Source organism: Cupressus sempervirens, chromosome 1 (genome assembly GCF_028749045.1).
Source record: "Cupressus sempervirens isolate cs-2001-9-10 chromosome 1, ASM2874904v1, whole genome shotgun sequence".
Taxonomy (NCBI): domain Eukaryota; kingdom Viridiplantae; phylum Streptophyta; class Pinopsida; order Cupressales; family Cupressaceae; genus Cupressus; species Cupressus sempervirens.
Genome location: NC_143118.1, coordinates 483648756 through 483661469, shown reverse-complemented (window position 1 = coordinate 483661469; position 12714 = coordinate 483648756).

The window sequence follows — 12714 nt, the reverse complement described above, 5'->3', positions numbered from 1 at the left end:
ATCTCAAATGATTCAAAAATTGACCATATAGCCCTTAAAACTTCACAATTAATGCTTAGTACTTACATAGCTATAAGCTCGACTCCAATAGCAATTTTGACTCACTTAGCTTCCATGTAAGTTTCTTCACACTTGGAAACCACTAAAAACTTAGCCAAAAATATCACCTACGATAGCTCAACATCAACTAGATTTCACTTAGCATCTTAATTGAAACTTTTAGTACTTGGAAACAACATGGAAATTGACAAAACTTAAAGATTTCTTCCAGCTTCTAAACAACACTTTGCATCTTTGTTCATGCATATAACCTTTTTAAAACTAAATCCTTAGATGTATGATATATCATCTAAATATCAATCCCACACATACCTCTTGATTGATTAATTGGGGGTGATGTGATCCCCTAACCCATTGGGTGAAGTGATCCCATCTGAACTTGATGTATTACGATCTTCCTTCTTCTTCCATGTTTTGTTCATATGCACTTTGAATTATTTAATATTTGCATTTCCTTTTCCTTTTTTGAACTCACTACTTGGTGCCTTTGACTTTGTTAGACAATATATGCTTTTGTGACTAGTCTTTAAATAAGTAAAACACAAAGTCTAACTTAACCATCTATTGTAATCACTTCTAAAATGCGTTCTTATGAAATTCTCAGGAACATGCCCATATGCTTGATGGTAGTGACAACTATACCTAGTAATATAATCCCAATTAAAATAGTTTTCATTGTGCTTTACCTTTTTCTTCTTGTTTGATAACCACTTGTGCTTAGATCTGCACTCATATGCTCTCTGTTCATACTGCTAATATTTATAGCAACATCCTTCAAATATTTGTGTGCTCATGCTCTTGGTTTTGCATTCATGTTCTTGATGTCCTTTCTTATTGTACTTGTGGCAGTGACCAATGAACTTTAGCTTAGGATTATGATTTGCAATCTTGCTCCTACAAACATTAGCACTATGTCCTACTTTTCCACAATTATGACAATTAGGTTTGGAGTTTTTACCATTTCTACTTTTTTGTTCACCACGTTTTGATGATTCTCCTTCTTCATTACTAGTGTAATCCAATCAAGTAGTATTACTATTGGATATAGGAGATCTCACAAATTGTTCAAAGTACTTGATGGCTTCACTTGGTTTGTTGAAATTTTTAGAAAACTCCTTTTCTCTTTTTAGATCATTACTCAATTATTCATTTTGTAATTTCATGGTTTTTATCATAATGTCTTTACCATTCAATTCATGATTGGAAATCATGACTTGATTCATTGTCTCTAATTGCATGCTGGCAATCCTTTGAACTTCTAACATCTTCTCTTCCAATCTATTGGTTAGTATCCTTTTGTCATCTTCAATCATGATTTTTTCCTCTTTATCTTTCTTTTTCTACTCAATCACCTCACATATCAATATTGATTAGACTTCTTGTTCTATCTTGAGATTTTTTACCTCTTAGTTTAGGGCTCCATTACTTTCCATCATATCTATAACTATAGTATCAAATTCACTTGTGTTTCCATTTGTAAAAAAATAGTAGTGGCAATCTCTTGGTATTGTATGTCATTCTCTTCAATAGCTATCTCTTTCCTTCTCTTCAATGATCACTTCAACTCATCTCTTGCTTCATTCATTTGATGTAGGGAAAGCTAGATTTTAATCTTCTCATTATATATAATATTTAACTTGTAGACTTCGATCTTCAAGATTTTTCCTCAAAGCTGCAAAGTTTTTGTTCCCAAAGAACCAATGCTCTGATACCAATTGTTAGAAATACAATAGGGAAAGTAAACTCTGAGATGAGTGGAGGTGAATCATTCCTTCAAATTGTAACCATAAATTTATTCACCACACATCCATCTCACAATTTGCAAGTAAACTAAAATAGCTAGCTAAACATATTCACAAATATGACACAAGAAATGATTACCCAAAAATCCTCCAATGAGAAGATAAAACTGGGGTGGGGATGACATCCACAAATCTTCACCTACAATAATAAAGTGGATCCAATGAAGGTTATAATGTTTGATAATGAAACATGATCTACCCTATGAAAGGTCTACCCTGTTAAAGTCTTACAAGATTGTTAGATCTTATCCTTTTAAAGGATTTAAACACCCTTCTAGAAGTGTACTTGGTTAAAGGACTTCAACTTACATTTAAGTAAGAACTATGTTAAAGGATTTAAAATAGCCTATTAAGACTACTTTGTTAAGAGATTTAATTAATTCACCTGTTAGAATGCTTCCACAATGATCTTGTGATTACCACTTTGCTACTAGATAACAAATCATCTCTTTCCTGATGTGTACTTGATCCTCTTTGATTAGATCTATCACTTCTATCCTCTAACTCCTTTCCTTTGTTATCCTCTAACTGATTTTGCAATTCATACACTATGACTAGTTCTCCTTAGTCACACCTAAATGCTTTGTTTGCACATGCAAACTTCTCTCTTTGCTCACACAATGTTTTAGGTTTTTTCCTCCTTAAGAAGATCTAGATGACGTAGGGTTAGGTATGAATAAATGATTTTAATTTATCCATCTAGCTACTCAATTCATCCCTTTATCTAATTGGTTGCATTTACTACATAGGGATTCTCAATTAAGATTCATTCTTATAATTTAGGATTGCAAAATAATCCTTAAGTCAGCTCCAAAATAGTTTATATAGTATTTTGTGCCATTACAAACAACTATGTCAAAAATTATTTTACTCAGCATCTGAAGTCGGTGATGCTTAGCATCAACTACAACTTTAATGATGTCACTCAACATCTGAATGACTTGGAACATACTAGCTACTCAACACTTGAGTGATTTGACACTAACTATTTACTTAGCACTTATTAAGTATCTCACTCGGCATGCACTATCTAACATGTTATTCTTAGCATGAATTACTTGTTTGGCATGAACTAAGTTCTAACTTGTGAATGACTTAAGTGTATAGACACTTTTTTGGAGTTCTTAATAAGTTATTGGTAAGGAACATACTAGTTTTCTTTGTACCTAATAGTAGGGTTCACAAGAAAAAGACCAATCCTAAGGAATAGCTAAAACCTATATTTAGTTGGGTTTATCTTTGCTCTGGACCAACTTCAACAAAATCACTAGGACTCCCTTCACTTTAGGCTCTATAGAGAAAGGGTGGGAAAACCTTAGGAATTGATATGAATAGTTCTATGATATTCTTCTCTTTAGAACTATCCCCTATAGAAAAAAGTGGTCAATGTTTTTCTATGATTCACCTATAGCTTCTTTATCACAGTAGCTAACTATAACTAAGAAGATATTGCAAATAAGTAATGACTAGTAAATTTAGTTCTTCATTACAAAAAATGGTAAATTGATTGTTTGAATTTTGTGTGTTCAATAACTATATGAATCATCAACTCGTAACTAGAATTTAGTGACCGTTGTCTTTTCCATTGTTATATAGAGTCAAAATTAACAACTTAGACATCTTTAATCAACTTGTAATTAAATCTATCAATAGTGAACTCTGAATTTCATTCTTACCATACCCTTCTCATAAACCCTAAACCCTATCACTTACATAAAGTAATTACTTAATTCTTTGAATTAACAACAATTAGTAAGAGATACACAATTCATTCAAATTGAATTAAATTAAAAGAAACTTGTTCATTTCAATCTCAAGATCAAATATACAAGGAAGGAGACAAAACTCAAAGACATAGATATATAGGATTTCTTTTTTGTATTTATTTCCATTTGTAAAATGAATACAATACTAGTAGAACTCAAAGTATAACTTAGAACTTGACAACTAATAATTGGTATTCACTATATTCTAAAGTATACAAAACTTATTGCATTCATATATTTACCAGAACTTGGACAAATTGTAAAGAAGGCATAAAACATGAAAATACTATAGACTACTAACCTCTACTCCACATCTTGGGAATCCTTATATAGAGGATTACAACAAGATTTAGATGGGAGGGCAGGTGTCAAAAGCTATCTAGTCTAAAAAAAAAAGGAAAAAAAACCTTTGAAAGATTAAATTAATACATTATTTTGCAATTGGAAAGTAGATAGGAAAGTGGGTGCAAAAAGTAGATGACATTTATGGCAAGAGTCTTTACTTTGATTATTTTGTCCTCTTCCATCTCCTCCTCTCTTCTTGTGGTTGCCTCCTTGTTGTCTCTATCTAATCATCCTCTTGGGATGGTAAAGCTCTAATATTTTCTATTGATTCCCATATGATAGAGAGAATAAGGATGTACCAATTACTAATTCATGCTTCTTTTCTACCTTTGAGACTTAGGGTGTCTTACTAGACCACCAAATGGACTTATAGGACCTTTTTCAAGCAAAGATCCCCCAATACAAAACCCTACTCCACTATCTTGATTAATTTCCACTTCTTGGTATTTGCCAAGCTCTCATACTAGACAAAGAGTGATGAGAGCATTTTATGTCCCAAATTATACCATATTTTAACCTTAGTATAAGCCTTCACATGCATTTCAATCCCCATCTTCTATTCCATTTTCTCCTTCTATGTTGCATATGATTGAATATTTATGAGTAATATTTAATATAGTTATTAGATAGAATATGTGAATAAATAAATGAAATTGTATTTATCTAACAAGTTATGGTTCTTTCTGTCGCCCACTAGACATCTTCCTGTAGCTATTTCAGAAATACAAAGTTTCATCCACTTTGAAAATATTGCTTGCTATATCTTATTGGCATTCATTATTTAAAGTATTATTCCTTCCAAGATTATTGACCAACGAGTATGTTGAGAAAGAACTTAGCTGGAATAATTACCAACTAAAAATGAGGACAGTCAGTTTTGCATTTTATTTTGTGAACAGATGTGGATGAATCTCAAAAATCTGAAACATGGGTATTGTCCAGAATATGCCCAATTACAATCCCATGAGGCAAAATCTTCAGAACGTGCAAGATGGAAAAGTTATAGACCATTTTCAAAATGTGATTTTTCTATTACAGGTTTGGATTTCAATTTTCAAAGTTTGTTTTTGCTATTGTTACCAGCTCAACTTCTCCATCTTATTTGAATTCATATGTGGAGATGGTAGCAAAGGCACTTATGTGGATGCATGTTAAAAATTCTTGTGATCCATATTTATTAACTAAAACAAACCATGGTTCTTTCCATCTACTTTGAAATAGATATATTTGCTGCAGATATCATTCACCAAAACTATTGTAAAGAAACTTGGCAAGAAATAAAGAATATAACTATTTCCACATAACCCATAATAAATTTGAAATAAACACAGAATTAAAATCCACATGCAAGAGAATATACAACATACCCATAAAATGTGACACAAGATATACCCTGGGAAACCCTCATTGAGGGAAAAACCCAGCCTCCAAAAGCATCCATCATCATGTATTATTCAACAAAAAATACCATTTCCATACAACCATGGAAGCCTTCATGGCCATAACCACAATCGAGCAAACTATGTGAACAAGCATGAATCCACACATCCCATGCCATGCTTTCAACCTTCACAAATGCTCCCTTGGCTAACCTGTCAAGCGTTGTCCTGCTTGACTCTTGCCTTTTGTCTTCTCCTTGTCACACTACAACAACTACCCTTGTGGCTGCGTATATAGTAGCAAGTCCCACAAAACCACTAAGTGGTATTACATAAACCATATGATAAAACCATGTGCTACCTAACCCACTAACCCCACATTTAATATTGGGCATTTAATTCTTTTTTTCCCAATATTAAATAATTACATGAAATATTTTCACAATGTTACAATACAACTCATCAAGAATATTCCATGGGAATCTTTACATGTTGCATGTCCATCTAGGTGGAACATTACATAATAAAATAAAATAATAAAATAACAATATTATGCAATGTGTGCAACACCCATTATCTCAACAATCTCCCACTTGTTGTATACATTGCATAGGGTCAATCAGTAGCCACATAAATGAACAAGGGAACAATCCCTCCCAGCACATCCACCATCATGGATCAAAATACACCAAGTGCTCCATCCTGGTACCCGCAACAAAATCAAAGTATCCAGCATCTCGAACATGAATGATCTTACCTCCTATTATGCCACTCCCACTGGACATACATAGAAGCCATGCAAAGAGAAAGCCACCCAACTTGTCACATTAGAAGATCATAAAATCCTGTACCAACTAAAAATTTCAAGCACAAAAATCTAATCCAAAGGTAATCACATGTATTCATAGTTGTCAAAATATCCATAGCTGAAACAGCACCCACAACAAAGTGCCAACCCATCCAACTATCCATACCTCAAAGGTATAACAAGTGAATCTCATATCACTGACATATCCAATCTATAACCTGCAATCACAAGCCTCAAGAGCAATACCTGCCACATATATAACAAGAAGCTCTCACTACAAAAGATAATGTCAAATCTATAACCAATCCACTCAACACATCTCAAAGAAGTGAATCCATGTAGTCTCAAGGACATCCACAATGCATAAACTAATATCCTGCAAGAACAACTCTCATAACAAGTCTCCAATAGTCTCTCAAATTCTCCACAACCAACAAAGGAAAGAGATTAAGGAATAACCATGTCATCTCTCACATGACATACATGAGCACAAACCAGTGATCACAATCTCTAACCAATCTCAAATCCAATGTAAGTAAAACTGAACATCCAGAAAGATAACCAAGACTAGAAAAACCATGCAAATTATAACCTGTATCATGTCCTTCTACACACACCTCTAGATGTAAACTGTGCAAGTATGATCTCCTCCATAAAACCCTAACAAGAAGCCTCAACAACACCCAAACCATACCATATAACTAATCATGGATGTAAGCCTCTCACAAGAAGATCAAACTCAATAAAACCATTCCTAAACCAAGGAATAACCATTCCTAATCCAAGGAATATGCCCAATATAAAACCATCTCCCAAATTCAACCAGCATTACAACATATGCACATGGAGATAACGAATGCTAAACCATCTCTCAAATGAGCCCTCCAGAACTAACTTCATGTACCATAGCTCAAGATCCATATCCATGAAAGACAAGCATAAATATAATGCAACTAAGAGAAACAATGGGCTATACCTCTCAAGTAGCAAACCGCCGAGTAGACCAAGAGTGGGGAATGAGAATGCTCATCAAGATGCCCAAGTCTCCAACCAAGACTCATCTAAGAAAAATCTCCTCTCAAGTCCATATCAGGTGACTGCCCCTCGGACTTCCTACTAAAACCATCAATCGTCTCAACAAATTCTTCTCTAATCTAAGAGAAAACAGCATCACCACCGTCTCTAAGTATCCATGAGCACCTGTAACCAATCAATCCATGCCAACTCCAAATGCAACATAGCAATATCATGAAGTATCCAGCTTATGATCAGTGTACTCAATACCAAGAAACTAAACCAAGATCAATGTCAAAGTTCCAACCATGGCCTCAGGAACATAAACATGACAACATGATCTTACCATCTCCACTAAAGAGATAACATGCTCCATATGAACACACCATAACATGTCACAACTCTAAACATGTATCAAGAGTATAGCATAACATAATAATGAAACCATCCTCATACCAAGGATAACATGCCAAATAAAAGTATAAACCACACCTTTTCCAAGAACCCTGTGAGTCCTCAAGATGAAACCATCTCCATATACCATGAAGAAAAACCATCTCCACATACCAGGAAGAACCATTTCCACATACCATGAAGATAACCAAGAACTCCATGAGTCCTCAAGATCTAACCATCTTCAAACACCATGAAGATAACAAGTGCACCATGCAAATGTCAAAGATGCTTCTACAGCAACATGATCTAAGACAAACCTCCAACATCTACAAACACTCAATAAATATATCAATGCCAACAACACCCACTCAACTATGGTACCAAGTCACCTATGGCATCATAAAATCCATCTCTTATATGAAGATCCAAATCAAACAAGGAACTAATCCTGCACTATCACCCCATCATTGTCGCAAGCTCCCACTAAACCATGTATCCAAGCTATCCATGACATAATGATGAAAAACCATCTTCTAACCATGAGAATCAACCAAGGCATTAAACTATCAAAGAACTCAAAGTGCATGTCATGAGCTTCTCAAAAGAAACCAAATAACTATGATCCTCTACCAAGAAGATATACCACCATAACTGAATCAAAAAATTCAAGCTAATGAACATCAAGGATGTACTTGTATAACCAATCATGTCATGCCAAAATCCATGACACCATGATCACATCCATGAATCGAGCATTTGGCTCTCAATATGTCCAACCTATCAGCATAGTCAACCACAATCCTCCACCATGACTATCCCTAGTAACAACATCGCATCCCTTCTACATGAAAAAAATAGTAAATCATGTAACTTAGGGCATAAACAACCCAAATCTAAGCCACCAATCTAAATATGTATCAATAATGAAAGATCAATGGGCAAAGACAACCCATAACCAAGCTATAAATGCAACCTGTACGTATAGATCGCTTACAACACTGCAAAACTTGTAGACCCAACAAGTCATCATACATATTCAAATCCAAACATTGATAACCATATCATCATGAGACCAATCTAAAATATGAACTGAGTATACAATGACATCAAAACTTAAATCTCCAATGCCATAAACTCACAATGTTACCATAGTCAAAATATACTTATAAGCTGTTTAGATCAATATATCAACAAATAAATCATGACAAACCCACTCCAAATTTAAACCAATGTGTAAAGCTCTCCAAGAGCTTTCTGTTGACTACTCGAAGTCCAAAATCCGACTCCGTATGCCCAAGTTATGCTATAATCTGTGCTCAAAATAAATAACATCTAACTTTAGGTCTCTTAAAACCTAACAAAATCTCAAAATTATAGAACCAAACCTACACCATGTTGTAGTGCTCTGAATTAGCTTTCTAATGCCTATAAGAACTCTGAAATCCGATATTCTGAGAGAAAGTTATGGCCATTTTACTGAGACAGTCTTTTTACCATTTTCAGTACAATTTTTCATTTTTATTTTTTTTCAGTGACGAAAATTCTGACGGGATTAAATTTGACCGCCATCATGGGCTGAAACTAAAAAATTCTTTCATTTCCTCTGAACATGGCCAAACTAGGGCATATTATATATCAAAATTTATGAAAATGTCAACCCAGATCTAATGGTGAGGTTTTTTTTTACCCAGGAGGTCATTTTTGCAAGCTACCCCCCAAAACCCTCATTTAAATGAAACATTCGGAAAAAAAAATCCTTTTCTCCAACAATTTCACATGCCCAAATCTTTTAACATCCCATCATAACAAAAAATTCAAAACCCTCAGATCTACAATAAATCATTCATATATCTTGCCCTTTTTATTTTATTTTTATTTTTTTAATTTTTTTTAATAATCCTCTCATGCATTCCCATGGATTCAATCTAGGGTTACAATAATAAAACCATAGCTCTGATACCACTTGTAAAGAAACTTGGAAAGAAATAAAGAATATAACTATTTTTACATAACCCATAATAAATCTGAAATAAACACAGAATTAAAATCCACATGCAAGAGAATAGACAACATACCCATAAAATGTGACACAAGATATACCCTAGGAAACCCTCATTGAGGGAAAAACCTAGCCTCCAAAAGCATCCATCATCATGTATTATTCAACAAAAAATACCATTTCCATACAACCATGGAAGCCTTCATGGCCATAACCACAATCGAGCAAACTATGTGAACAAGCATGAATCCACACATCCCATGCCATGCTTTCAACCTTCACAAATGCTCCCTTGGCTAACCTGTCAAGCCTTGTCCCGCTCGACTATTGCCTTTTGTCTTCTCCTTGTCACACTACAACAACTACCCTTGTGGCTGCTTATATAGTAGCAAGTCCCACAAAACCACTAAGTGGTATTACATAAACCATGTGCTAAAACCATGTGCTACCTAACCCACTGACCCCACATTTAATATTGGGCATTTAATTCTTTTTTCCCCAATATTAAATAATTACATGAAATATTTTCACAATGTTACAATACAACTCATCAAGAATATTCCATGGAAATCTTTACATGTTGCACGTCCATCTAGGTGGAACATTACATAATAAAATAAAATAATAAAATAACAATATTATGCAATGTGTGCAACACCCATTATCTCAACAATTGTGATAAAAATGGAATGAAAATCTATGTGAATACGTGAAGATGGCAACAGGCAAATTATGTGGATACATGTTGAAAACATGTGGTTCTTGTTATAACCATATCTTCTCCTCATTACTTATTGGTTATTGGTCAAACTAAAACCATTACTTAATTAAATATGAGGATAGGAGTATTCTATTGAAACATAATAACTATTATCTGCCAAAAAAATAGATTTCTATTATAAAGTTGTTATGTAAAAGCCAGTATAATGCTGTGTATATATAAGCAACAGGAGATAGAGTGTGGGGGAGCAATCATATTAAAAAATGTAGAATATTGTAAAGGAGGAAGTTGGTATTATATTATATGAATAAAAGGATGCTTTGCATGATTTTTACAGTGTAGAAACAGTGTTTCTTCTATCCATTGTGCAAGCCAAGAGTAAGGGCCCGCTCCATGGTGAAACACGGTGATGTATTTCTTTAGTGTGTGTTTTTTTAGATTTTTACTTCTTAATTAGTCTATTTGGTGTATTCAGCATTCATGTTTTTGTTTGATTTCTAGATTAGTTAATTTAGATTTTTAGATAAGTTTATTTAGAGTTGGTATTTATATTTGCATAAATATTAATGTTACTATTACTGATTTTATAAATTGTTTCTTTTATTATTTTTTATAGATTAATCTTTATCTCTGTTTCATTTGTTCCTGTCGCCAGGAAGTGACAGTTCCTGTCGCTAGGATTTCCTTAGTTTTCCATAGATTCAATTTTGCATGTTGTAGATGCATTCATAATTGCTCATATCACAAGCTGCACCCCTTGATAGCATATTGCTCGGACACCTTTTGCAAGCTTACGCTCTCGGATTGACCCGTATAGACCAGCTGAACTTTGTCATAAAATTGTTAATTCTTTTATTATTATTTGTCCCAGTGTTGGCCTATCATTTTGGTGTCGTTGCTAGGGAAAGGTGTCAAAGGCATGTTAGTTTGATGATTTGAGTTAGGAACAATGCGTTAAGATGAAAGATTTTGCAACTGCTAGCCTTGCTTAAGTAATTAATCTTAATTTGCGTTGGTTAAATCATATAGATGCATTGCTTTAGAGTTTGCAAGTAGGCTTAGAAATTAGATACGTTAGTTGCTTTAGAAGTTAATTATATTTTATATTATCATATGTTGTTGTGAGTTATTGGTAAAGACAAGGAGATTTTGAAGAAAAATGTTAAAAATGATGTCTTTTCAATGTTGTTCAAGTATATCAATTTTGGTTGAAAATTGTTTCAAAAATACAAAATCTAAAGGGAATGCAAGAGGCAAAATGTGTGAGTGCACCTTGGGCACTACCCCAGGACCCCACAAGGGGCATTACCCCTTGACCCCATTGGTTCTTGCCACCCCGAGGCCCTCGCCTTCAAATTTAAAAACAAATGAAGAACTTGATAGGGAAATGATGCTGACCAAAGGTGATGTTTTAATACCCTCTCTACCATCATCACAGGTATGTACAAATGGTATCCTTATTGCTGACCAAGAAGCTATCATTGATGAATTTTTAGGACAATGTAATTTTGATGATGCTAATTTAACCACTTTTTGTTCTCTTTGCTATAGGAAAGATGACCAGTGCATATGCCTAAACAATCAAGAGCAAGTGGTGAATGAGGTACAATTTTTTTGTGATCCCTATCAAGATAAGGGAGAAAGTGACCAAGTATTCCTTATAATGGATGAACAATCTCAAGTACCAACCCAAGAAGATCAAGGTATGCATTATGTTGGTAACATGTATTGTCACTTTAATTCATTACGAATCCAACGTATTTCTTCAAAATGTACTTCTCCACTTAGCATGCACAACGAATTTAATCATGTGTTCTCACAACAACCCATATATCCCTCTTATATTCCACCTTATCCATCCTTACCATCTTCCTTTCACCCATCCTTCTTATTCCCATCTACTTTATCTCCTTCACACTTCTTACCATATTCACATTGGACTCCATCTTATCCACCAAAGACAACTATATTATTTCATAAAACATTTCATAATAAGGTGGTTGGAAATACATATAATACTAAGCTTTCAAGGATCCCTTTACCATATAATGATGTGCTTGAAATTGATGAATCAACATTGGAATATATTGATGCACTTAAGGAATGGGATTTTGGTTTAATTAAATTAGAAGAACAATATTATTTATTGAAATATATTCAACTTTGTTCTTCTTTTCTACTTAGTGATTCCAAATACCTACAAATGAGCCCATACTTCAAATTGCATCAATTTTGATTAATGGACTCATGAGTATGTGTGTTAATATCAATCATGCACTAAGTAATTTTAAGCCATATACATTCCATACTCCACAAACATGCTGCCAAATCCTCCAATATCTATATTTTATTATTTTTGTACTTATGCATATTGATATTTGGAGGCCTATGGTTAAAATATGCATCCCTCACACACTTGTTGAT